This window comes from Mytilus edulis, chromosome 9 (genome assembly GCF_963676685.1).
Source record: "Mytilus edulis chromosome 9, xbMytEdul2.2, whole genome shotgun sequence".
NCBI classification, from domain to species: domain Eukaryota; kingdom Metazoa; phylum Mollusca; class Bivalvia; order Mytilida; family Mytilidae; genus Mytilus; species Mytilus edulis.
The window spans coordinates 13,049,777-13,075,331 of NC_092352.1; the positions used below are offsets into that span (position 1 = coordinate 13,049,777).

General features: G+C 32.0%; 1 pseudogene; it reads left to right on the top strand.

Annotated features, from left to right (window-relative positions):
• The first annotated feature begins 1,990 nt into the window (after positions 1-1,990).
• LOC139487653 (uncharacterized) lies at positions 1,991-19,736 on the top strand (annotated as a pseudogene).
• Positions 19,737-25,555: the final 5,819 nt, after the last annotated feature.

Genomic DNA, 25,555 nt, shown 5'->3' on the forward strand with positions numbered 1-25,555 from the left:
TGAACACATTTTTAAATGGTTGCTATGGAAACAAACTATTTAGTAAATTCAAAATTTTAATGTTTTTGTATAGTTTGGGGTTTAGTTTGTCAATACTGTAAGTATTCATATTGTTTGAATTGATTAACTTTATTTCTATCGGACTTTAAATTCCCTTATTTTATATTTTCAAAAGGGTCTTTTTTTCACATATTCAGGCAAAATGTTGATTTGATGGTTACCATGGCAACGGGCATAATACAGGGAAAAGAAAGACAGAATTTTACTCATCTACCAAAGTTCTTATGATATAGGGCAAAAACAATTACTTCTGTGACATGTCATGAATCACCTTCTGCATGATTTTTACAAAGACCGGTACTTTTAAAACAAACAGACGACTAAATTTCTAAGTCCAAGAATTCTTTTAATGGGTAACTCAGTCCTTATTACTTGTGACCAATGCATATTACTTAAAGATATCACATAGATGATACCTTAAGCAATTAAGCTTAGTTTTCAGTAGTGCAGGAGACCTATTAACACAATGAATTGTATGAAAAACTTAACTGTTTTTTGCTGTTTTACTTTATTTCACTTTTTGTACATTATGACAAGTAACTATGTCTTTGATTGTAGTAGTGTGTGGTCATTATTTGTTTGAGGCCATGTAACAATATGTTAACATAATGTCATGTAGAAGCCTGGTATCTGACAAATGAAATTTATTTTCCCATATTACAATAAATACCTTCAATGGTGTTTGTTTGTATGCGAGTATCAGGTTTAATCCGAATGTTCTAGCCACAAACAGTATAGTTGTCTGTTCTAAGGGTTTCATGATTAAAACACACTTGTTGTTGTCAGTTAGTCATGACAGGAACATATATGGTTTGATATACTGTTCCTAGGTCATGATGAACTTGATGAAAAAAATTAAACATTAATTAGTCAATAAAACAACAACCTAACAAAACAGTCGAATAGAACAATTTCAATTTGTTTGATCTGTTAACCAGAAAAACCTTTTATTTTATATGAAAAAGAGAATACTATTAAGATATGTGTTAATTATGCAATTAAAGTACAGTTTATCTTCATGAAAATAGTGTGATGATTTAGATTTTTAGTATATTTTTTTATGCAAGTTCCTTGTTTAACAAAATGTTGGACGTAATTTATTTTGATAGAGTTTTCCATCTTTTGAATAGTCACATCTGCCATACATATTTATAATGTTCATGAAGAAATTTTGCATGCCAGATTTTTTATTCATGAAGTTAAATTGAAAAAAGTGACTTTTATCTGAAAATTTTTGTCTATTTTTTGTACCGATTATGTCTGTTTTGTTCACACATCATTGTAAAAATAATTGAATTTGATGTGATTGTCATAAAAGTGAGAGGTTTAGCGCTATAAAACCAGGGTCAATGCATTTGAAAATGCCTGTACCAAGTCAGGAATATGACAGTTGTTGTCCATTCCTTTGATGACTGTTTTATCCTTTGATTTTGCCATTTGTTAAGGGACTTTCCGATTTGAATTTTCCTCAGAGTTCAGTATTTTTGTGGTTTTACTTTTTGTTATATTCTTGTATGTTTTTATTTTCATGTTTTTTGTGGATATCTTCATCACAGTTGAATTTAAATGTCCAACGAAAGTTAACAACTGTTGTCAAAATCAAGACATTGAAACATTATTTTTACACTGCATGGGTGTTATTTTGCATAAGAGATTGGATTCATTATCAATACAGCAGATTTAAACCTTATAAATTAAAAAAATTGGGTGATTTAAATCCATGCTCACATATTTAACTTAAGTTGTCAGATTTATTTTGAATAATTGGTATGGAACAATATAATTTACTGTTTTAAATCATTTTTTGCGTAGAAAGTCACTATCAATGATGAATTTTGCAATGGATACATGAGTCTTGAAAACCAGGATTATTAGAAAATACTACAGGTACATGTATAACCGAATCATACATAAATAATATCTCACAGATTCTGTTAATGGATAATTAGAGCATCCAATTTATTCAATCACATGTGGCTACCATAGTTTTTATTTCCTCTATACCAACAGATACAACATGCTTTTTATAATTACACTATTCTGAAAAATCTGCTAACCATCAATACAAAAGTACATGGAATATTTTCCCGTCTCATATCATATGCATATAAGTGAAATTTACTGATATTGTAGAGAAAGGGTGATGCAAACAGCAATGACTGGAGAAGTTAAAGAACAGTGGGTTTCCCGTGTGATCAGTTATTCATCACAGTATAACAATGGGAAGTAAGTATCACATACACAGTACATACAGCCTGTTTGGATCAATTAAGACATCTAGTTGATGACTGAAATTCGTAGACAATAGTTGTAATTGAAGAGTCAGTTTCATGTATCTGTGATCACTGTATTTATTCTGTATCTATAACTTCATATTGTCTTTCAGAACTTTCATGCTATATTAAAAGTCCCCATTCTGTTTTAATGATTTTATTTTAATAATCTATTATAGATGTGATAATTTAGTTACCGTAGTCAATATAACAACTTTTACAAAGACTGTTGTAATGGAGATTATTACATTGTGTAATTTTGTGATGGTGTATAGAATGTGGAGATTACATCATTGTGATGGTGTATAGAATGTGGAGATTACATCATTCCCCATATAATCAACCAAATTTTTTTTCCTCAAAAGGCCCTCAAGCCTATTTAGCTTTGTTTAATAATGGGATAACTAAATATAATTCTTGACATCTTGGTTAAAGAATATTTTGGATTGTTGGTTGTCTCTTAAATTTTCAATAAGGGTATAACCTCAAAAATGCACAAAATCATAATATTCTGATAATATCTCTAGATTTTTCCCAAATGTGATAACTTCGTAGCCTTTTGTGATCGATAAAATTGAGAATGGAAATGGGGAATGTGATAACTTCGTAGCCTTTTGTGATCGATAAAATTGAGAATGGAAATGGGGAATGTGATAACTTCGTAGCCTTTTGTGATCGATAAAATTGAGAATGGAAATGGGGAATGTGCCAAAGAGACAACAACCCGACCATAGAGCAGACAACAGCAGAAGGTCACCAATAGGTCTTCAATGCAACGAGAAATTCTCGCACCCGGAGGCGTCCTTCAGCTGGCCCCTAAACAATTATATACTGGTTAAGTGATAATGAACCCCATACTAAACTCCAAATTGTACACAAGAAACTAAAAGTTAAAATAATACAAGACTAACAAAGGCCAGAGGCTCCTGACTTGGGACAGGCGCAAAAATGCGGCGGGGTTAAACATGTTTGTGAGATCTCAACCCTCCTCCTATACCTAGAAAAGTAAACGCATAAAGATATTTGTTTTAGCTTGATTACAGATTTAGAAATAGATCCAGTTAAGAACCAATATTCTGGCCTTTTTGATATTTTATGATAATGTTGAAATCAAAGAATCTATTGTAACTAAATGGAATCTTGTTCTTTACTCACATCTTGTCCATACTCTTTGAAATTTAGAGTTTGTCATAAAATGTATCATTGGGAAAGAACTTAAGGTTAGGTAACTGGGAATAACCCCCTAGATGTGTATTTTAGTTATCTTGGTCTCTCTGTCTCATTGATATTGTCCACTATCTTGTTTTCTTCTTTTTTTGCTATATTGATAATGCATGTAAAACACAAACTTTATTGGTTGATGTATTTCCTTTCAGTTGGGCAGCAGATAGTGTAATAGGCAAACCTCGAGTGTACCCAAAATATGGTGATATTCCTGGAGCATGGGCCCAAGGAAAAAAAGATTCAAAACAGTTTATTGAGGTATGGAAAACCTGACAATTTAATATGATACAGATAAAACTACAGTTTTTCGACTTTTACTCCTTAATATTTAACTAATAAGTTATAAGATATTTACATCAATGATATAATATTTTGAGTCCTTATTTTAATAGTATTTTTATTAAAAGAGGACATCCTGTAAAGTTTGCTGTGGGGTGAAATTTCTTGATACAAATATACATTGACCTTTGGTCTTTTTAGCTCACCTGGCCCAATAGGTCAAGTGAACTTTTCTCATCTCTTGGCATCAGACTTCTGTCGTCGCCCTTCTTTTGTCTTCATCCTTCTTTTGTTGTCTAACCACATTTGGCCCGAATCATCATTTCTGCGAGTTAAATAATTTTTGATATCAAAAGTTGATTTTTAAATTGTGTATGCATTTAATGTACATGAGGTAAAAGTGTCTCATTTGTCTTTGATTTTTATGCTGCTTTTATCTGATGTATAATATTATATTGAAACAATGTTATAAACTATATACATGTACTTACTTCCTTCCTTACATATATATCAACAGTTTATTTTAAACTTTTAGGTGGAATTTGAACAAGAAATGTACATACAAAAGATAGAAATATATGAAACCTACCACGCTGGGGCTGTAAAAACAATTTCTGCCAGAAAACCAGACAATGGTTATGAAGTTATATGGAAAACAAAATCAGTCACCAACATAAATAGCAGCAGAATATTTTCACCTAATTTTAAGGTAGTATGCTTTTATTTGTACCTTTTAATTTCTTGTGTCACAAATGATATCAGTTGATAAAAGATTTTCATTTTATGTCAAGTAACTTTTCAAGATTTACAAAATTGCATGAAATATTAAGAAAAGAATTGGGAAATTGTATGAAAAAATTGGCAAGTTATACTGGAACTATACACTGTTTACAATAGGGACTATATTCGTAGACAGCGAAAACCATTGGACAATATAAACTGTGTCCTTGGACCATACCAACGGAATAAAGTTCTCTAGGGAATAATGATGTTTTACCCTTCGTCCAACTACTCATCCGCCAGTCTTGATCTTGTCATCGTTTCTCCTTTGAAACTACTCAACTGAGTTTCATGAAGCCGTGTGTATAATAAGGACATTATATGTACATGTGCATATATACTGGAAATCATTATTATTATTCTATGTATTAAGCCCCTTTGAATTGCATGAAAACTACCCAACAGAATTGCATGAAACTATGTAGATAATAAGGTCATAATATATGTAGATGTGCATTGACAGGAAATCTAAAGTTTTAATTTTTATATCTAGGAGTTAAACCATTTTGAACACAGAATTTTTGCCTCAATATTCTACTGCATTAGTTTGTCATTGCAACTCATTTATAACCACACATCAGAATTTTATGAAACTTTGTAGATAATAAGGACGTTTCATGCAGATTTGCATATTCACAAAATATCTTTAGCAGTTGACTTTTGTAGGAGTTTTGAGTCATTCAACTCAGGAATCAGGTGATATTTTGCTTGCCTTATGACAATGGTGTATGTGAGGGTGCTCACACAAAGTTATAAAAACAGGTTTTAATATTTCTTAAATTTTTCAGGCGCTTTCATTTCTATGTAAGGTTTTGAGGATTGATATAGACTGTTTAGCATCAAAATCTTGGGTGGAAATTGATTCTATAAAAATTACTGGAACAGTACCACATCCTCACAACCAGACAACACCGTTACCAGCTATCAATAGCCAGCCAGTTCATAACCCAAACAATGTTGACCAGTGGGTATCCAGAGTGGTTAACTATTCCTCCGAATATGATGATAATTCGTAAGTTATTTAATTACAATACAAAAATGAATTAATTATTATATATTTTTAAAATATTTCTTTTTCAAGTCTCGTTGAAATTCTGATAAAATTGTCCAGAAAATATAACTTTAAGCTTATGTTGCTACTAGTTGTTATAAGTTGCATTTCTGCCTTTACGGCTAAAACTGTGTCACTTTTACTTTGAAGTTTTGTAAAAAATTATATACCCTGAAACAGAAAGTTGGTATGCGCTACTATTTTATTCAAAGGTCAAAACATAAGGCTGTTCAGCATATTTTCAACATTATTTGCCCCAACCTTATTAGAGTTTAAACTACTAAGATTCTGTACTGCCAATACCTTCACGTGTTGCCTACTTCAGAATTCAATTTTTACTGCAACAATAAGTTTTTATACTGGTAACAGTCCCAGAAGATAGTTTCTATGAGATGAAGCATAGAGATGATATCTGGGAACCAGTACATCAACAAAGCACATTATCTATGAATAGTATATATCTCCCCAAAAGAGACATGGTTTAAGAAACAGCTGTATTTACAATTTTAGTGCAACCATTTAAGTACTGTGGTATTACAACAGCCCCATTAAAGCAATATAATCATATTATTATCAGTCAGAGCTCAGACATAAATAAGTCTAAAGCTGCTTTTAACTCATTGAAACATAAAAAAATTGAAACATTTTATTTCACTAAAGGCCTCACATGAGGCATGATAGTACAACAGTATAACAAATAAGAAATAATGCATGTACAAACATATTCACAAAGGCATGAATAAATGGACTCATAGAGGTCTAAATTTGTAGATTCAAAGATTTGTCTCCCTTTAATTTAAGACAATTTATGACTTCAATAAGTTGATTAGTGTTAAGATAAAAATATTGGACCTTAATTAAAAAGCTGCAAATATTGACTCCTACAAGCCAATAAATTAACAAAAATTGGTCAACTTCAAGACCCATGCATATTTATGTAATGGTCATGCATCAATATAAACTTCCAACCATGCATGTCGCAGTGAGCTTGGTAAGCTCCCCTTAAAAGCTAAAATTTTGTTGTCTTCCATGAAATTTTTAGATCATTTAATCTCATCTAACAAAATCTTAGCTCATGACATATTTATTCAAACAAGAAAAAACAACCTATGGACAATTAATATGAAGAAATGTATCCATAATCTGGGTTTCTCATATTTAACATCTTTTAATTTACCTATTACACCTATGCTTGCTCAAATTAAACAACGAATTCATGACCAAATTTTACAAGAACAGAATTCATATATTACAGAATCATCAAAACAGTTAAACTATCATTTTTTCGACATTTTTGTTTTTCAAATAAACGTGCACACTATGTTGACCAATTGAATATGCTGAAAGATACGGCACCTTTGGCAAAACTAAGGCTAAGTGCACACAATCTTGAAATTGAAAGAGGTAGATACATGCAAGTTAACAGAGAAGAAGGGTTGTGCAAATTATGTCATAATAAAAATATAGAAGACGAAAAACATTTTATCTTGCACTGCACAAAATATGAATCACAAAGAAACGTTCTTATATCAAAATTGTCCTATTTTAAAAATTATGACAAACAATCCAAAACTGAGGATGAATATATCAAACTATTACTTAATAACAAGTGTAGAAAAACACTTAGATTAATATCATCTTTTATTAATCAATCATTTGAATTAAGGAAAAATGTCCTTATAAATGAGTAATATGAACAATTTGAAGCTATAACATACAATATACTTATGTCTGTAATCTATTCTTACAAATTAATCTATTATATATTGATATTTATAACTGCACATTTCATTGTTCGAAATGTGCCCAATGATATGCTATGTAGTATTGTTTAATTGCTGCATCATTAATTACTATTAGTATACTAGTTGTATGGGCCGTTGCCAATTATTGTAATTGAGTTTGTGCCAATAAAATATTTATTTGTATATGAAATTATGACAGTATTGAAAGACAATGCTTTGTCTTCTAAAGAAAAATATGCATGAGAGCCTAAAAAAACAGAAATAATGTTTATTTACTTTATAATGCAACTATCTATGGCCACACCAAATGAGGAAAATAATCTTATGTTAGGTAAAAATGTTCAAATAGATAATTAAACAACGATAGCTCATGTGAACCTTCAGACAGGTTTATGATGTCATAGGTGGTTTTGACCAGTAAATGAAATAATTTTTTCATAAACATAAATAGACGTAAAGAAGTCTGTCATTTTCTGACTTAAATAAATGAAACACATTTTTATGAAAAATGCATATTTTGACTTCTGTAAGTCGAAAAACAGATTACGACTTGTTTATGTCTGAGCTCTGACTGATTATTATGATTGTTAATTGTATTTCCAGCTCGGGGGGGGGGGGGGGGCCACTTGCTATATAATTAGTGGTAGGGATGAGCCGCTGGAATAGGTCACTTTTTCATGCTCTATGATATATGAAAAGGGTGAGAAATTCAGATGAAATATATCAATAGGTTGATATTATCACTTGCTTGATTATTATCATAAGTATCTGAAACTAATCAGATGTCCGCATTTATTCTTGATGCGGTTAAACCACAGTCGTAAATCCATCAGTTATTTGTCAAACCAATTAAACTCTATTTATTCTGATGTGGTATTTCCACTGATGCCAGTGATAGATGCAATAAATCCAACTATTTTGACATTTGCACCTAATTATCATTCAAGGGTTTGTATACATAAAACATGATAACAATTATTTAAAGAAATTCCATTGTGACAGCGTCCTTTACGAGGGAGAGGGAACGGCAATGAAACTGTTTCTCAGTTTTTAATTAATAATTAAACATGTTAAAATCAGTTAAGGTGTTACGCTCTGGGGTGATATTACATTTATCTGACCATAGATGTAAAACCATCTATGATCTGACCAAACGTCTTTTATATGTATTGTATTTTGGAATTGAAATATCTTTATAATGAAAGATGTAAAATGGGCAATACGAAAAAAGTGTTTAAGATATATAACGAATTTATTGGGAAAAGAAGGTGATTTTATTGCGACTATTTTGCTTCTTAATAAGAACGTAATGATAAGCGGTGAAAATATTGAAATATATCTATAGGTCTGTTTTTTGTTAATTAATATATGACAAGGTATATATTTTTGATTAACAAAATATATGAAAAGGGTGGGGTACTTGATGTCTCAGCTGCTCACCCCTACCAAACAAAGTTTGAAGTGGCCCCCCGAGATTTCCAGAAGCATTTTCTTTTGCTGTAATTTATGCCTTTCTGCATAGTGAATGGCTGTGTAACTTTTGATGGTGAATAGGTATTCTTTCCAGCTATATTTTTAGGCTGATTTTTTTCCTAACTTTTAGTTTTCATCTGAAGATATGTTTGTCATGAGTATTTTTAATTTGTTAGGTGGCCTGCATCTTGTATTGCTGGAGAACCAAGAGTCTACTCCAAGGTATGGTGATATAGCAGGATCATGGGCCCAGGGGACCAAAGATGCCAATCAGTTTGTTGAGGTACATTTCATATAACTGTATCCATGATTTTAATAAGTGTTGTGCCTTAAAAGTATGTTTGATAGTAAGAAGAAATTTTAATGTTGTCTGTAGAAATACATACAAATTTTTTTGCAACAGTGATAAAATGAAATTCTGCATCTTGATTATGTTGTATAGTGGGAAGGCAGTGTGTAGGGAGCTCTTGACCCTCTTATGGAGCTACATAAAATTGAGAAAGGAAATGGTGAATATGTCAAAGCGACAACCACCCGACCATAGAGCAAACAACAGCCGAAGGCAACCAATGGGTCTTCAATGTAGCGAGAATTCCCGCACCCGTAGGTGTCCTTCAGCTGGCCCCTAAAATATGCATAATAGTACAGTGATAATGGACGTCATACTAAACTCTGAATTATACACAAGAAACTAAAATTTAAAATCATACAAGACTAACAAAGGCCAGAGGCTCCTGACTTGGGACAGGCGCAAAATTGCGGCGGGGTTAAACATGTTTATGAGATCTCAACCCTCCCCCTATACCTCTAGCCAATGTAGAAAAGTAAAACAATAACAATACGCACATTAAAATTCAGTTCAAGAGAAGTCCGAGTCTGATGTCAAAAGATGTAACAAAAGAAAATAAATAAAATGACAATAATACATAAATAACAACAGACTACTAGCAGTTAACTGACATGCCAGCTCCAGACCTCAATTAAACTGATTGAAAGATTATGTCTTCATCATATGAATATCAGGTACAATCCCTCCCGTTAGGGGTTTAGTATCATACTATCATAAAATATATGAGAAGAACATAACCCGTGTCATGCCAACAACTGTTTTTTTAGAAATAAATGTGTTTAGTTCCGATGCAAAGACCCTATCAGTGAATCAATGTTACAGCCAAAATATGCAATCTTTAATGACCTGACAACAGTATCGTAACTATATCCCCTTTTAATAAGTCTATTTAAAGGTTTTGTTAGTTTCTGAGGAGAATACTGACATTTTTGTGCTTTATAAAGAATATTTCCATAAAATTTTGGATGTGAAATACCTGAACGTATAAGATGTCTGCATGTTGAGTTATATTTACGAATTATTTCCTTATACCGGTGATAAAATTTAGTAAATGTTTTGACCAGTTTGTGATATCGAAAACCCTGGTGTAATAATTTTTCAGTAATACATAAATTTCTCTCGCTAAAATCTAATACATTGTTACATACACGAGCGAATCGTACAAGTTGAGATATATAAACACCATAAGATGGTGACAAGGGAACGTCACCATCTAAAAATGGATAATTAACAATAGGAAATGAAAAATCATCTCTTTTATCATAAATTTTTGTATTAAGCTTCCCGTTTATGATATAGATATCAAGATCGAGGAAAGGGCAGTGGTCATTGTTATCATTAGCTTTATTTAAAATAAGTTCTACAGGATAAATGTCTTTAGTATACATACTGAAGTCGTCATTATTTAGAGCCAATATATCATCCAAATATCTAAAAGTATTGTTAAATTTTTGTATCAAATATATGTTCAATGCATACATTTTTTTTACATGTTTACCTTGAATTGTAAATGTCATGCCCAACTATAAATAAAATTTACTTACTTACTTACTTACTATGTTCCACTCCTAAAATTTCATAGTTTGTTGTTCTCCCTTTTTAAAATCCTGGATCAGCATCTGGTGTGTGTGGCAATTTGTTCTGGACCTATCGCTATTCAAATTTAGACACCTACCTCTCATATCAGACTGTTAAACATTAAAATATAAAAGACTTAATTTCCCTAAATGTTCTAAAATATCAAATATATATTGTTCTTATCCTGTTTTAGGTCGAATTTGCAGAAAAGATTTTCATAGAAAAAATAGATATTTATGAGACATATCATGCAGGAGCAGTAAAGAAAATTTTAGCCAAACGTCCAAATGGAGAGTGGTGTACCGTATGGGAGACAGAAAGGGTTATATGTCAGAACAGCAGTAGGATATTTTCACCATCATTTCAGGTAGAATTTCAAGCATGTTGATTTATACTTAAGTTGGAACTAAAAGAAACAAAATATGGAATTGAATGAATATAAAATGGAAAGTTCATTGCTAGTATGTAATCAGCAGATAGCAAAGACCCTTTAATACTATTAGTGTTTAAGCTAAATCAAAGTTTTATGTAACATTAACCATCCTACTTAAGAACTGTGTAAAATTTCTGAAAAGTTCAATATAAAAGGACCATGTGATAACTCAGTTTTTCACTTACTGTTGGTTCATTATTATTCATTGGATACCAATTTTTGTGGGATTCATGGGTACAGGTGAACCACAAATTTATATATTTAATGAATTACAAATACACTATAGGCTTTGTATACAGAGATTGGCAAAACCACGAAATCAAATATCCTCGAAAATGCAAGTTTTCCCCAATTCATGAAAATTAATACCCACAAAAATAAATGAATCTACAGTAAATTTGAAACCATGATTTCATATCTTCCATTCTGTATTGAATTTAACCTCTGCCATTCAATGCTATTATATTTGTACATGTAAAAGGCATATGCACTTCACTGCTTAGTAACATAACCACAAATATAGCCTACAAATACACAACAACTATAACAGCACAAATCATGTCAGTGAGAAAAGAGTTGGCATGATTACAATTGTAATAGTCACAAATAAATAGTTTGTATCTTATAAACTGGTTGACAGCATGAAATGTACTAGTAATATTCTCATTCATTTATAAAACAAATATTTGTTAATGCTACTATATCATGATTAATATTCCTTGACCTGAAAAAAATATCTGTAAGACTTACACATTTTGATAGCTAGCTAGAGCATTTTAAGGACCTTGTTTAAAAATTTCTCAGTTGGTACTTTACACTGCATCAATATGAAATGGGGAATGGGGAATGTGTCAAAGAGACAACAACAACCTGTTGGATCAATGAGCAGAAAACAGCCAAAAACCACTAACACAGCAAAAAAAAAGCATCACTTTTTGTTATGTAAATACTTTTATGGTTTTATTATTTTACTTTATATAATGTACAATATAACAAAACAATAAAATACCAGATACTCGTATTTAAGTACACCTACAACTTATCTATTTTGTTATTTCTACAGAAATTGAGTTTTCAATGTAACCTACTGAGAATAAATGTTGATTGTACTGTGTCTGGATCATGGGTAGAAATTGATGCCATCAAAATCTCAGGAACTAAGTTCAATTTTGGTAAGTAAGTTAAAGCAATATAAAAAAGTGTCTGTACTTTTGATATAAACTGGAAATCCCTTTAAATTTAGTTATAAAAAAATATTTATTATTTGGTATCCACAATTGATTTAAAATTAAATATGCAATAAAAGATTCAACTCATAGACATGTTTTTGAAGCGGTTCATATGTATGATCCAATTAGAAAAACTGATCTAGATTATAAAAAGGGACAAAAGTTTTTAAAAATTCTCAATCATTTTTTATTCTTTTGACTTTTATGAAAACATAGAAATACAATTAAAATTGGTTTCCAAAAGAAACAAAGAAGTAGCAAAACAATCTGCAAATAAAAACTATCTTACACAAATGAACTTTATTTTCAACACCAAATTGAAAGTAATTAACTATAAGACAGACCTGATATTCAATTCTTCAAATTCAAAGCCATCTGTAAAATGTCTACAGTTAAAAAAAAAATTCACCTGAGGATGTTATACGGCAAGTAAAACCTTAAGATATGCATTATTTATAACTATAAGTTGATGACAGTTTTAATATTTTTATAGTTTTCTTTTGTCCGTCATTCCATAATTCCGTTATTCTGCTACAAGCCGTTATACAGACTTTTTTCTAAACGACTTTGGATATTGGGCTGATTTTTGGTATGTGATTTAACCATGATGAGTTACAGATCAAGGTTAAGTTTCGTTGCGCTCCGCTAATTTTTACCGCAATAACAGGCTTTGGACTTTGATAAATTGTTGAAAAGCACAGTTAAACGGACTTGCTTTCTACACGCTTTCAGATAATAATAATTTTTGTCATGTGAGTTAACCAAGAAGAGTTACAGATCAAGTTTAAGTTTTGTTCTGCTCGTCTAATTTTGCCGAAATTACCGGCTATGGACTTTGATAAATTGTTGAAAATCACAGTTATACAGACTTTATTTCTAAATGCTTTTAGATATTGGGCTAATTTTTGGAATGTGAGCTTACCATGATGAGTTACAGATCCAAAATTAGCGGTTTACAACTTTGTTGTAATCACAGTTGTATGGACTTTTTTCTAGACGCCTCCAGATTTTGAGCTGATTTTTAATATGTGAGACTATCATCATATTTGTGTCCTTATGTGTTTATATTGAAATTGCAGATTTTTCAACTTTTTGAAAGGGGGCCATTCATGTCGCTTTGACACATCTAGTTTAACTACATTTTCCATTCAGATTTTCCCCTGTGTTCTTTCATTATTATGAATAAACATAGTTTCACACTTTGTTGCCAAAGTTTGCCAAAGTTTACTTTTCAAATTACCAAACACAAGATTGAATGGAATTTTTTTTTTTATAACCGTAAACATTTTACGTATGACTTTGGATTTGAACAGTTTGCATACTTGTTCTTTTTGTAACATTACAAGTTTTATTAAAAATATTAATCAGCACATTACAGGTATATTTCTTTAGTTCTTTAGGTGCACCCTATTAAAACTCCTGTCACTATATTTTAATCAAAGCCAGTGGGAAACTGCATCATTTCTTTATATTTCTTAAAATGAATGTATACTTTGTGTTTCATTATACATCTATAATATGATAATAAAAAAATTCTGTTTTATTTTAGCCATCCCACCAGCACCAGATGATATTACAAATGATTTAGCCAAACTTGTCAATAGTTCAATGTATAGTGATATCCAGTTTGATGTAAATGGAGTTAAATTCCTTGCTCACAAAGCCATCTTGTGTGTCAGATCAGAATACTTTAGGGCTATGGTTCATTTTGAAGAAAATGCTTTAAAGGTAAGATTTAATATCAAATTGTAAGAAAGCATAAGAAAATGTTTAGAAAATGATGAAATTGGATATGTTGGTTTTCATGAATGAGATAACAATAATAAGTTCACATAATATCTAGAGGTCAATTGTCTGGAATAAAATTCAGGTGAAAGTACCATAGGTCAAAGGCCATAAATTGTTCAGAGTCTGCACAATTAAAATTGATTTAAAGGAAATAATACAAAAAATCACAAGACACACAAGAAAAACTACCCAATGTCTCTCTGTAACCAAAATCAAAGACAGAGAGATGTACATAGTGCTGTCTACCACAATACAAGTGTGACTATATCATATATTGACTTCTGAATAACCTAAATTTTAGGAAGGTTGTAAATAAATTTAAAAGACTAGACACACCTAATTCAGTTATATATGTATGAGTATAATTTTATCTTCCTTTAGGCTGGTGGACAAGGAACAACTCAACCAACTGCCCCTCCCCTACAATCTGAAGCAGTGTACCCACCTAAACAGTTGTATAATGCACTCCCATCATATGATTCTCTTACTCAGTACCAACCTGCTATACCCTCTGGACCAGTGCCTGGACCTGCTCAATATCACAACCAATTGCCAACACAGGTAATATCACCAACACCAACAAACACAGGTAACATCACCACCAACAACCAACACTGGAAATATAACCACCAACAACAAACACAGGTAACATCACCACCAACAACCAACACTGGAAATATAACCACCAACAACCAACACAGGTAATATCACTATCAACAACAAATACAGGTAACATCACCATCAACAAATAATCACAGGTAATATCAGGACCAACAACAAACACTGGTAACATCACCACCAACAACCCAACACAGGTAATATCACCATCAACAACAAATACAGGTAATATCATGATCAACAACAAACACAGGTAACATCACCACCAACAACCAACACTGGAAATATAACCACCAACAACCAACACAGGTAATATCACCATCAACAACAAATACAGGTAACATCACCATCATCAAATAATCACAGGTAATATCACGACCAACAACAAACACTGGTAACATCACCACCAACAACAAACATGGGTAATATCACGACCAACAACAAACACGGGTAACATCACCACCAACAACAAACAAAGGTAATATCACCAACAACAATCACAGGTGACATCTCTATCAACAACAAACACAGGTAACATCACCACCAACAACAAACACAGGAAATATCACCAACAACAATCACAAGTGACATCACTATCAACAACAAACACAGGTAACATCACCACCATCAACACATAGCTAGTATCACCACTAACAATAAACCCAAGTAATATCACAAACAACAATCACAGGTAACATCACCATCGACAAGTAAACACAGGCAATATCACGACCAACAACAAACACAGGTAACATCACCACCAACAACAAACAGCTTGTATCACCACCAACAATAAACACATTTTATATCACCAACAACAATCACAGGTCACATCACCATCAACAAGTAAACACAGGCAATATCACAACAAACAACAAACACAGGTAACATCACCACCAACAACAAACAGCTTGTATCACCACCAACAATAAACACATGTTATATCACCAACAACAATCACAGGTAACATCACCATCAACAACTAACACAGGTAACATCACCATCAACAACAAACAGCTAGTATCACCACCAACAATAAACACAGGTTATATCAGCAACAACAATCACAGGTAGCATCACCATCAACAACAAATACAGGTAACATCACCAACAACAAATAATCACAGGTAATATCACCACCAACAACAAACACAGGTAATATCACCAACAAATACAGGTAACATCACCATCAACAGCAATTGCAGGTAACATCACCATCAACAACAAACATAGGTAATATCATCACCAACAACAAACACAAGTGATATCACCAACAACAATCACAGGTAACATCACCATCAACAACAAACACAGGTAATATCACCACCAACAGCAAACTCATGTTTTATCACCACCAACACCAAACACAGGTAATATCACCATCAACAAAAATTACAGGTTACATCACCATTAACTATGAACATAAGTAATATAACCACCAACAACAAACACGGGTAATAACATCTAACAACAAACACAGGTCTTATCACCACCACCAACAAATACAGGTAACATCACCACCAACAACAACCACATGTAATATCACCACCAACCAACACAGGTAATATTACCTCCAACAACAATCACAAGTAATATCACTACCAACAAAAGACATGTGTAATATCACCACTGACAACAAACACAGGTGACAACACCCTCAACAACCAACAACCAACACAGGTAATATCACCTCCAACAAAAATCACATGTAACATCACTACAACAGTCACAGGATATATCACCATCAACAACAAACACAGGCAATACCAACAACCTACACATTTAATATCACCACCAACAGCAAACTCAGGTAATATCACCACCACTATCAATCACAGGTAATATCATCATTTACAACCAACACAGGTAATATCACCATCAACAACAAACACAGGTAAAGCTATTTTAAAGGAAACTCACAGAGAGACTCTTATATCTTCGTTTTAATGAAAAATTGAAAAGTCATGTTAGGACAATTTTAATATTTTCACCATTGCCTTTATGATAATTTTGTGCTTTAAAACTTTTACATTTTTTTGTTTGAGTTTTAAAGAATATTTTCAAGAAACCATGTGGCAGCATGGATTTTTTTTAATTCAATAGAAATGTATTGTTTGTTTGGAAGGTTAATTGAATGGGGTATAAAATATCTTAATTTTATTTGCATATTGTATGAGTATCAAAAATGCCTGTCATGAAAGAAGGTTAAATAACATTTATATATTTTAGCTAATTGAAACTTTAATAACCATGTTTATTTTTGTCAATTTAGGCTCAGTCACCAATCAAATTGAAGGATGTGGAGCCAGGAGTATTTGCCGTTGTATTACATTATGTATACACACACAGAATTCGACCACAGTGTTCACCACATGTTCTACCACATGTCTGGAGATGTAAGTTTATGATATAATTTTCCCTATTTATTGGATATATTGGAAAGTAATTACAAATATATCAATGTGCCTACTATTCAGTATAAAACACTTCACTAAAGATTCACATTCCACAGAAAAAATCTTTTAATACGTGTATAACAATTTTTTTCTATATTGATAATGATAATGAAAATTCAAAAGAAGCTTTGAATTGTTTATTAAATTCCATTTAAACTGCAGTTTATTTAATATTCTGCCTGGAGATTGTATTTAAATTACATTTACATATTAAAATCTAACTATTTCAGTCATGAAAATATTAAATATCCAAAGATCAAAGTCTATTAAACATGTCAAGTTAATTTAAAATACTATTTAGTAATTTATATTTATACTCATTCAATTCCTCACAATAACTTACAACATTTATGTAAGGGGGGGGGAGGAACATTTGGTGTATTTTTATATAATGCTAATTAACCTTGTTTTATAGTAGCTGATAGATTTTCTATGGATGGTTTGAAGGCCCTGGCAGTCTTACAACTGAGTACTTCATTAACAACTGACAATGTTATAGATATTTATCTGAAAGTGATACATGCACTTCCTGTTAGTGGTAAGTCGACCAACACATCTGTCTTAGTTTGTTTTTATCACTGGTACAATTCTTGCCAGATTTTTATGAAATATTCATATTGATCAAATGTTTATATCTATTCTGTTACACCGTTCCGTAATTTATACAGTTCGTTTGATTATATTCTTAATCTATATATGTGTTCCAGTCTAGGAGGATTATTCATCTTTAACCTCATAAGAACATTAAAACATCGTATCATCGCTACCTTTCCCCTGCTCACACGGATCTCAAACCGAACATTGCAAGGTCATACCAGTTCTGGAGAACTTTTCAAAGGACAAACGTCATCTAGGACACAATTCGTGGCTAACCACAGAGTGAGTTAACTTTACAACATTGTTTTTGAAGCCTTCAAATTACTCTATACATATTTGAACATTCTCTCCGTGAAACACTGGAAATTTAACTGCTCTTGAAAGTACAACATTTTCTCGGATCCAACGGACTGTGTTATCTATTACCTTTGACATTTCGTTTTAATAACATTAATTGAACACATTGTAAAATTGTATTTTATTTGTTTTTCAGCTTTTTACCATATGTCAGATTGGTTCATAATTAAAGTATCAGCACCTGATAGTCTTTTCTCCTTGAGCCCAATCGTCGGTTATACTTAATGGTCAGGCCATTATAATATCACCGGTACAATTCTTGCCAGATTTTTATGAAATTCATATTGATCAAAGGTTTATATCACCAGTACAAATTTTAAAATCAGTGCCAATCAACTATTTTTAAAGTAGTTATGTCCTTTGAAAATATAAATTATCATAAATATCATCCACTTGAAAATCAATATATCCCTTGGAAATGAATATTATCTGAAAATTATTGTATTTGACAAGTACCAAAAGACATTTTTTTTTGTGGAAAGGAAAATTCCATCATAAGAACTCTTACACCTTGTCAATTTTTTATGAAATCTTTATCAAAGGTTTGAAAAAAATAGCTGATGAGCTGTTTTAATGTTTGTTGTAATGCCACTTGGAAACAAACATTACATGGAGTATGGTATTGTAAGTGATCTCACACTTACATATGGAGTTATTTCCCTTGGACAGATAAAATATGTGCATTGACAGATGAACTTTAAATCCTGTTCTTTTATTTTCTTGCGTACTGAAATAAGCAGTATCCTTCCATCACTTGATTGAACAGTTTAAATGAAAAATACTCCTCATAATATAATCATTCAAATATTAGTTTTATGATTTCAGATAACATGAAAGATGTATGTGAACTTTTTATGCAGAATCATATGGCAGAGGTTGTGAGACATAGAACATTTATGAGTTTAAACAAACAACTTATAGCAGAATTAACAAGGAAAATGGTTGGCAAATAAATTGATAGATATAGCAAAGAATCTTAAACAATGCTTGTCCGTGTGAGCCAAGGCTCTGGGTCGAAGACGGTACTTTCACCTGTAATGATTTACAAATTGTGACTTGGATGGAGAGTTGTCTCATTGGCACTCACACCACATCTTCTTATATCTATATAGAATTAATTTCATTCTTTTTTAAATTAATTGAACTTTGTTTTTTTGAGCGATTAATCTTAGATGAAATGTCTTTAGGGGTAATCAAAGATTACATTTCTTAGCTTAGAGTAAGACTAAACATTCTTGATGAATATATTGATTGGATTTTAGATTAAAGGATAAATACAGCACTCGTGACAATAATACCCTCAAAGGTCTTAATTAAGTCCATATTATATAGAATAAAGAAATTAATGTTTATCTTACACTTATATTGAATTACAGATGCTGTAAATACAAATTAAGAATCAGAAGTAGTAGTAGAATTAGATTATATTGGGCATTAAATTCAATCATTAATGGATTGTTAAAGAAGTAACTAAATATTTTAATATTTTGATCACAAGGAAAAAGTTGTTTTCCTGCTATTTTTTTTATTTGTTTTAAACAAGTTTAATATATTTCATGCAGTAATACGGGTAAGTCTTTTTAGAAACGTTTGATTTTTAATTATGAAATTTTATAAAAGTGTTACTGTTATTTATTAATTGTGTTCTATTGAACAGGGTGTCTTAATTTTTAGCTTACCTTGCCTGAAGGGCCAAGTGGGCTTTTCTCATCATTTGGTGTCCGTCGTGCGTCGTCGGCGTAAATATTTTACATTTTGAACTTCTTCTAGAGAACCACTGAATGGAATGTAACCAAACATGGCATGAATGTTCCTTATGAGATGCTGACCAAGTGTTCTTACTTTGTAGCCGATCCATCATCCAAGATGGCCACCAGTGGTGGACTTAGTTTAACATAGGACCCTATGGGAAATGCATACAAATGACTTCTTTTAGAGAACCACTGAATGGAATGAAACCAAACATATTATGAATGTTCCTTATGAGGTGCTGACCAAGTTTTGTTACTTTGTAGCAGATCTGTCATCCAAGATGGCCGCCAGCAGGGGATTTAGTTTAACAAAGGACCAGATGGGAAATACATATAAATGTTTTCTTTTAGAGAACCACTAAATGGAATGGTATCAAACATAGCATGAATGTTCCTTATGAGATGCTGACTAAGTGTTGTTACTTTGTAGCCCATCCAACATCCAAGATGGCTGCCAGTTGGGTGACTTGGTTTAACATAGGACCCTACGGGAAATGCATACAAATGACTTCTTTTAGAGAACCACTGAATGGAATGAAACCAAACATAGCCTGAATGCTCCTTATGAGGTGCTGCCCAAGTGTTGTTACTTTGTAGCCAATCCATCATCCAAGATGGCCGCCAGTGGGGACTTGGTTTAACATAGGACCCTATCGGAAGTACATACAAATGTCTTCTTTTAGAGAACCACTAAATGGAATTAACCAAACATGGCATGAATGTTCCTAATGAGATGCTGACCAAGTGTTGTTACTTTGTAGCCATTCCATCATCCAAGATGGCCGACAGTGGGGGCACTTAGTTTAACATAGGACCCTATGGGAAATACATACAAATTTCTTCTTTAAGAGAACCACTAAATGGAATGGTACCAAACATAGCATGAATGTTCCTTATGAGATGCTGACTAAGTGTTGTTACTTTGTAGCCCATCCAACATCCAAGATGGCTGCCAGTTGGGTGACTTGGTTTAACATAGGACCCTACGGGAAATGCATACAAATGACTTCTTTTAGAGAACCACTGAATGGAATGAAACCAAACATAGCCTGAATGCTCCTTATGAGGTGCTGCCCAAGTGTTGTTACTTTGTAGCCAATCCATCATCCAAGATGGCCGCCAGTGGGGACTTGGTTTAACATAGGACCCTATCGGAAGTACATACAAATGTCTTCTTTTAGAGAACCACTAAATGGAATTAAACCAAACATGGCATGAATGTTCCTAATGAGATGCTGACCAAGTGTTGTTACTTTGTAGCCATTCCATCATCCAAGATGGCCGACAGTGGGGGCACTTAGTTTAACATAGGACCCTATGGGAAATACATACAAATTTCTTCTTTAAGAGAACCACTAAATGGAAAGAAACCAAACATAGCATGAATGTTCCTGATGAGATGCTGACCAAGTGTTGCTACTTTGTAGCCGATCCATCATCCAAGATGGCTGCCAGTGAGGGACATAGTTTAAAAGAGGGACGAAAGATACCAAAGGGACAGTCAAACTCATAAATCTAAAACAAACTGACAATGCCATGGCTAAAAATGAAAAAAGACAAACAAACAACAGCAAACACGACACAACATAGAAAACTAAAGAATAAACAACACGAACCCCACCAAAAAACTAGGGGTGATCTCAGGTGCTTCGGGACCATGGAACATGGGACCCTACAGAAAATGCATACAAGTCTTCTTCTAAAGAACAACTGAATGGAATGAAACCAAACATAGCATGAATGCTCCTTTCCGAGTCAGGTGCTGGCCAAGTGTTGTTAATTTGTAGCCAAATTTTATCTTTTTTTATATGATTTCCAAAACCCAAGTAGAGTCAGGTGAGTGATACAGGCTCTTGAGAGCCTCTAGTTTTTAAACTATTATATGTGCAATGTGAAGGCTATTTTGTGTTGGAAAGATTCCAATTTTGTTAAACAAAGTACTTTTTAGTTTATTGCATGATGCTTTACAATTGTTATTTCCTTAAACTTTATCTTTTTACTGTATAAAGATTGATTTTTCATTTATCTCAGAATGTTGGTTTGATATTCAAACTATGTATTTTTTTGGACAGATTTGTTTTTGCAGCATGCTGTTTTTAACTGAATATCGAAACACATTGATATTTAGTATATTAGATTAGAAGATATGTGAAAAAAGCCATCAATATTAATCAAAAGACAGTTATTTGCACACTTTAGTATGTTAAGTATATGTATTAATGTTGGTTTTCCTTATTTATGCATGCTTGTTTCTGTTAATAACATGAAGTCAGTTTTTTTTTGTATGCTAATTGTTATTTCCTGTTTAGTTTTTAAGTTTTTTTTATTTCTCTTAATTCATGTAAATAAGTAAATGAAAGTCATTTTTTTTTTACACCTGTTTGATAATAAATTCATAAAAAAAGATTTTCCATTTTTTGGACAATAATACAAAAAAGCTTTTTTCCTTAAAATTTGGTAACTGCTTTATATTTATTAAAATAAGCTTTATTGAGTGTTTTATAAATTTTTATTATCACATTAATGAGTAATGGAAGTTTATTCATTGAAGAGAAAGTGACAGGCCTATCATGCACTCATTGCACAGGTCTTTATTATTTTTATACGACCGCAAAAATTGTAATTTTTCGTCGTATATTGCTATCACGTTGGCGTCGTCGTCGTCCGAATACTTTTAGTTTTCACACTCTAACTTTAGTAAAATTAAATAGAAATCGATGAAATTTTGACACAAGGTTTATGACCACAAAAGGAAGGTTTGGATTGATTTTGGGAGTTTTGGTCCAAACATTTTAGGAATTAGGGGCCAAAAAGGGCCCAAATAAGCATTTTCTTGGTTTTCGCACTATAACTTTAGTTTAAGTGTATAGAAATCTATGAAATTTTGACACAAGGTTCATGACCACAAAAGAAAGGTTCGGATTGATTTTGGGAGTTTTGGTTCCAACAGTTTAGGAATTAGGGGCCAAAAAAGGGCCCAAATAAGCATTATTCTTGGTTTTCGCACAATAACTTTAGTATAAGTAAATAGAAATCATTGAAATTTATACACAAGGTTTATGACCATAAAAGGAAGGTTGGTATTGATTTTGGGAGTTTTGGTCCCAACAGTTTAGGAATAAGGGGCCCAAAGGGTCCAAAATTGAACTTTGTTTGATTTCATCAAAAATTGAATAATTGGGGTTCTTTGATATGCTTAATCTAACTGTGTATGTAGATTCTTAATTTTTGATCCCGTTTTCTAATTGGTCTACATTAAGGTCCAAAGGCCCCAACCGTTCAGGGTTAAACCTCTGTGGTCGTATAAAGCTGCGCCCTGCGGAGCATCTGGTTCACATTTATTTTTTGACATGCTTTTCATTGGAACCTTGTAATGTATTAGTGGTTGTATAAAGGGAGGGCATGTGGGTTCTAAGGTTAATCTATTTCTGTGCAATGACTTGTTTACCTTACATTGAGCTTTACAAGTATTTTATGTTGCTACTGATAACAAAATGGGGATCACCTTTCATAATAATGGTGGTCACTTTTGCAGTCCTTGATTGATTTGAAAATACCACTTCCGTCCAGTGTTGTCTTTGTGCAATAACTTGAGATCTGATTAACCAATGTTTTATTTCAAATATTAATATTTTGTTACTGATAACACAATAGAGGTCAAGGTGGTTATTGATGACTTGCCACTTTGCTATTCTGGAGTTATGGTCCCTGATTGATTTGAAAAAGTCATTTTAAGTCATTTCCATTGCAATAAGCTGAGAATCTTTTAACTATGATGCATTTTGATTTTTTATATATGTTGCAACTAATGACAAAAAGGAGGTCAGTTTTGATAATGACAAATTTCATTTTTATCAGTCAGGAGTAATGGTCCTTGATTACTTTTATCAATGGCACTAATAAAAGAGTTATTTTGACACACTTTTGTTTTAAGCATAAGTTTATAGTGATATTTTAAAATACAGAAATCTTAAATGAAAGCAAGGAGTTGTGGTATGCTATTCAAGGAGAAAACTAAATCATAAGGAAGATAAAAACTACAGCTTACTTTTAATTTTTCATTAATTTTCTTTTCATGATGCTATGTTATTTACTTTTTTAAATGAAAAGATTAAAATAGATTTTTTTGTTTTATGGTAAAACTAAAACAATTTGTCTTTCTTATGAATCAAAAGGAGTTGTAAGATTGACATTAAAGAGACAGCAGCCTAACAAATAAAAACAAAGACATATCCACATATTTATATTGAGTATTAAGCAATCTAATTAAAATTAAATCTTTGCTCTCTCTCTCTCTTTTATGCTTGGTTGCTGCAATGAGCAAGACATTTTAATTTTGATTAGATTGCAGTATTATCAGACAATCAATAATTGTTTTTGTTAAATTGTTACTGTATAATCAAACTTATTTATTATATTTTCTTGATATTGTTATGAATTTGTCTTTTGTATGAGTTATATTTTATCACTTTACAATGTGTGTATTTAGATATTTATTTATAAATTAGTTATGGGATTTTGATATACATTGTTAATTGTTAATTCTGAAATAGTTAATATGAAAGTGCTTATTCTTAATTGTTACAAATATTAAAACTGTTTATGATTATTAATTACCACAAATACATAGAAAACAATTACCAATTTTTATCAGAGATTTCTAATACTTTTTGCTATTTGACAGCATTAGATATGTTTTAAAAATACTTTATCTGAATGTTCTGTTTGTAAAATTATTATTAATATAACAGATTTTACTACAGATATTTGTTACATATGTTGAACATATTTATCTACAAACATAAAACTGTAAAGAGTCGAAAAGTCTTCATTTATTTATTAATATTATTATGGCTTGCAGATATCCGTATTACATATTACTTCCTTGCAATACTCACAGAATGCTTGTTATTATTATTATAGCTTGCAGATATCCATATTACTATTATAGTTTGGGTCTGATTCATGTTTTGGTCATTTACAAAAGAAACAATGTGTACTTGTTAGACCTAAAGAAAAGCCATAGAGTTGTTCAGCTACTAATCAATGTGTTACAATGTTTTTCATCTATAGAAATGTTTGTCAGCTTCTTTTCTGCGATTTGGGGTGTGTTTGATCTGAGGAAAAACAACGAGTTTGTCAGCTAATTATTTAGTGTGTTGGGGTGTGTTTGATCTAAGGAACAACTAGAGTTTGTCAGCTACTAATCTGCAAGTTGGTTTGTGTTTGATATAAGAAAAAACAAGAGTTTGTCAGCTTCTTATCTGCAAGTTGGGGTGTGTTTGATCTGAGGAAAAACTAGTTTGTCAGCTTCTAATCTGCAAGTTGGTGTGTGTTTGATATAAGGAAAAACAAGAGTTTGTCAGCTTCTTACCTGTAAGTTGGTGTGTGTTTGATCTGAGGAAAAACTAGAGTTTGTCAGCTTCTAATCTGCAAGTTGGTGTGTGTTTGATATAAGGAAAACAAGAGTTTGTCAGCTTCTTATCTGCAAATTGAGGTGTGTTTGATCTGAGG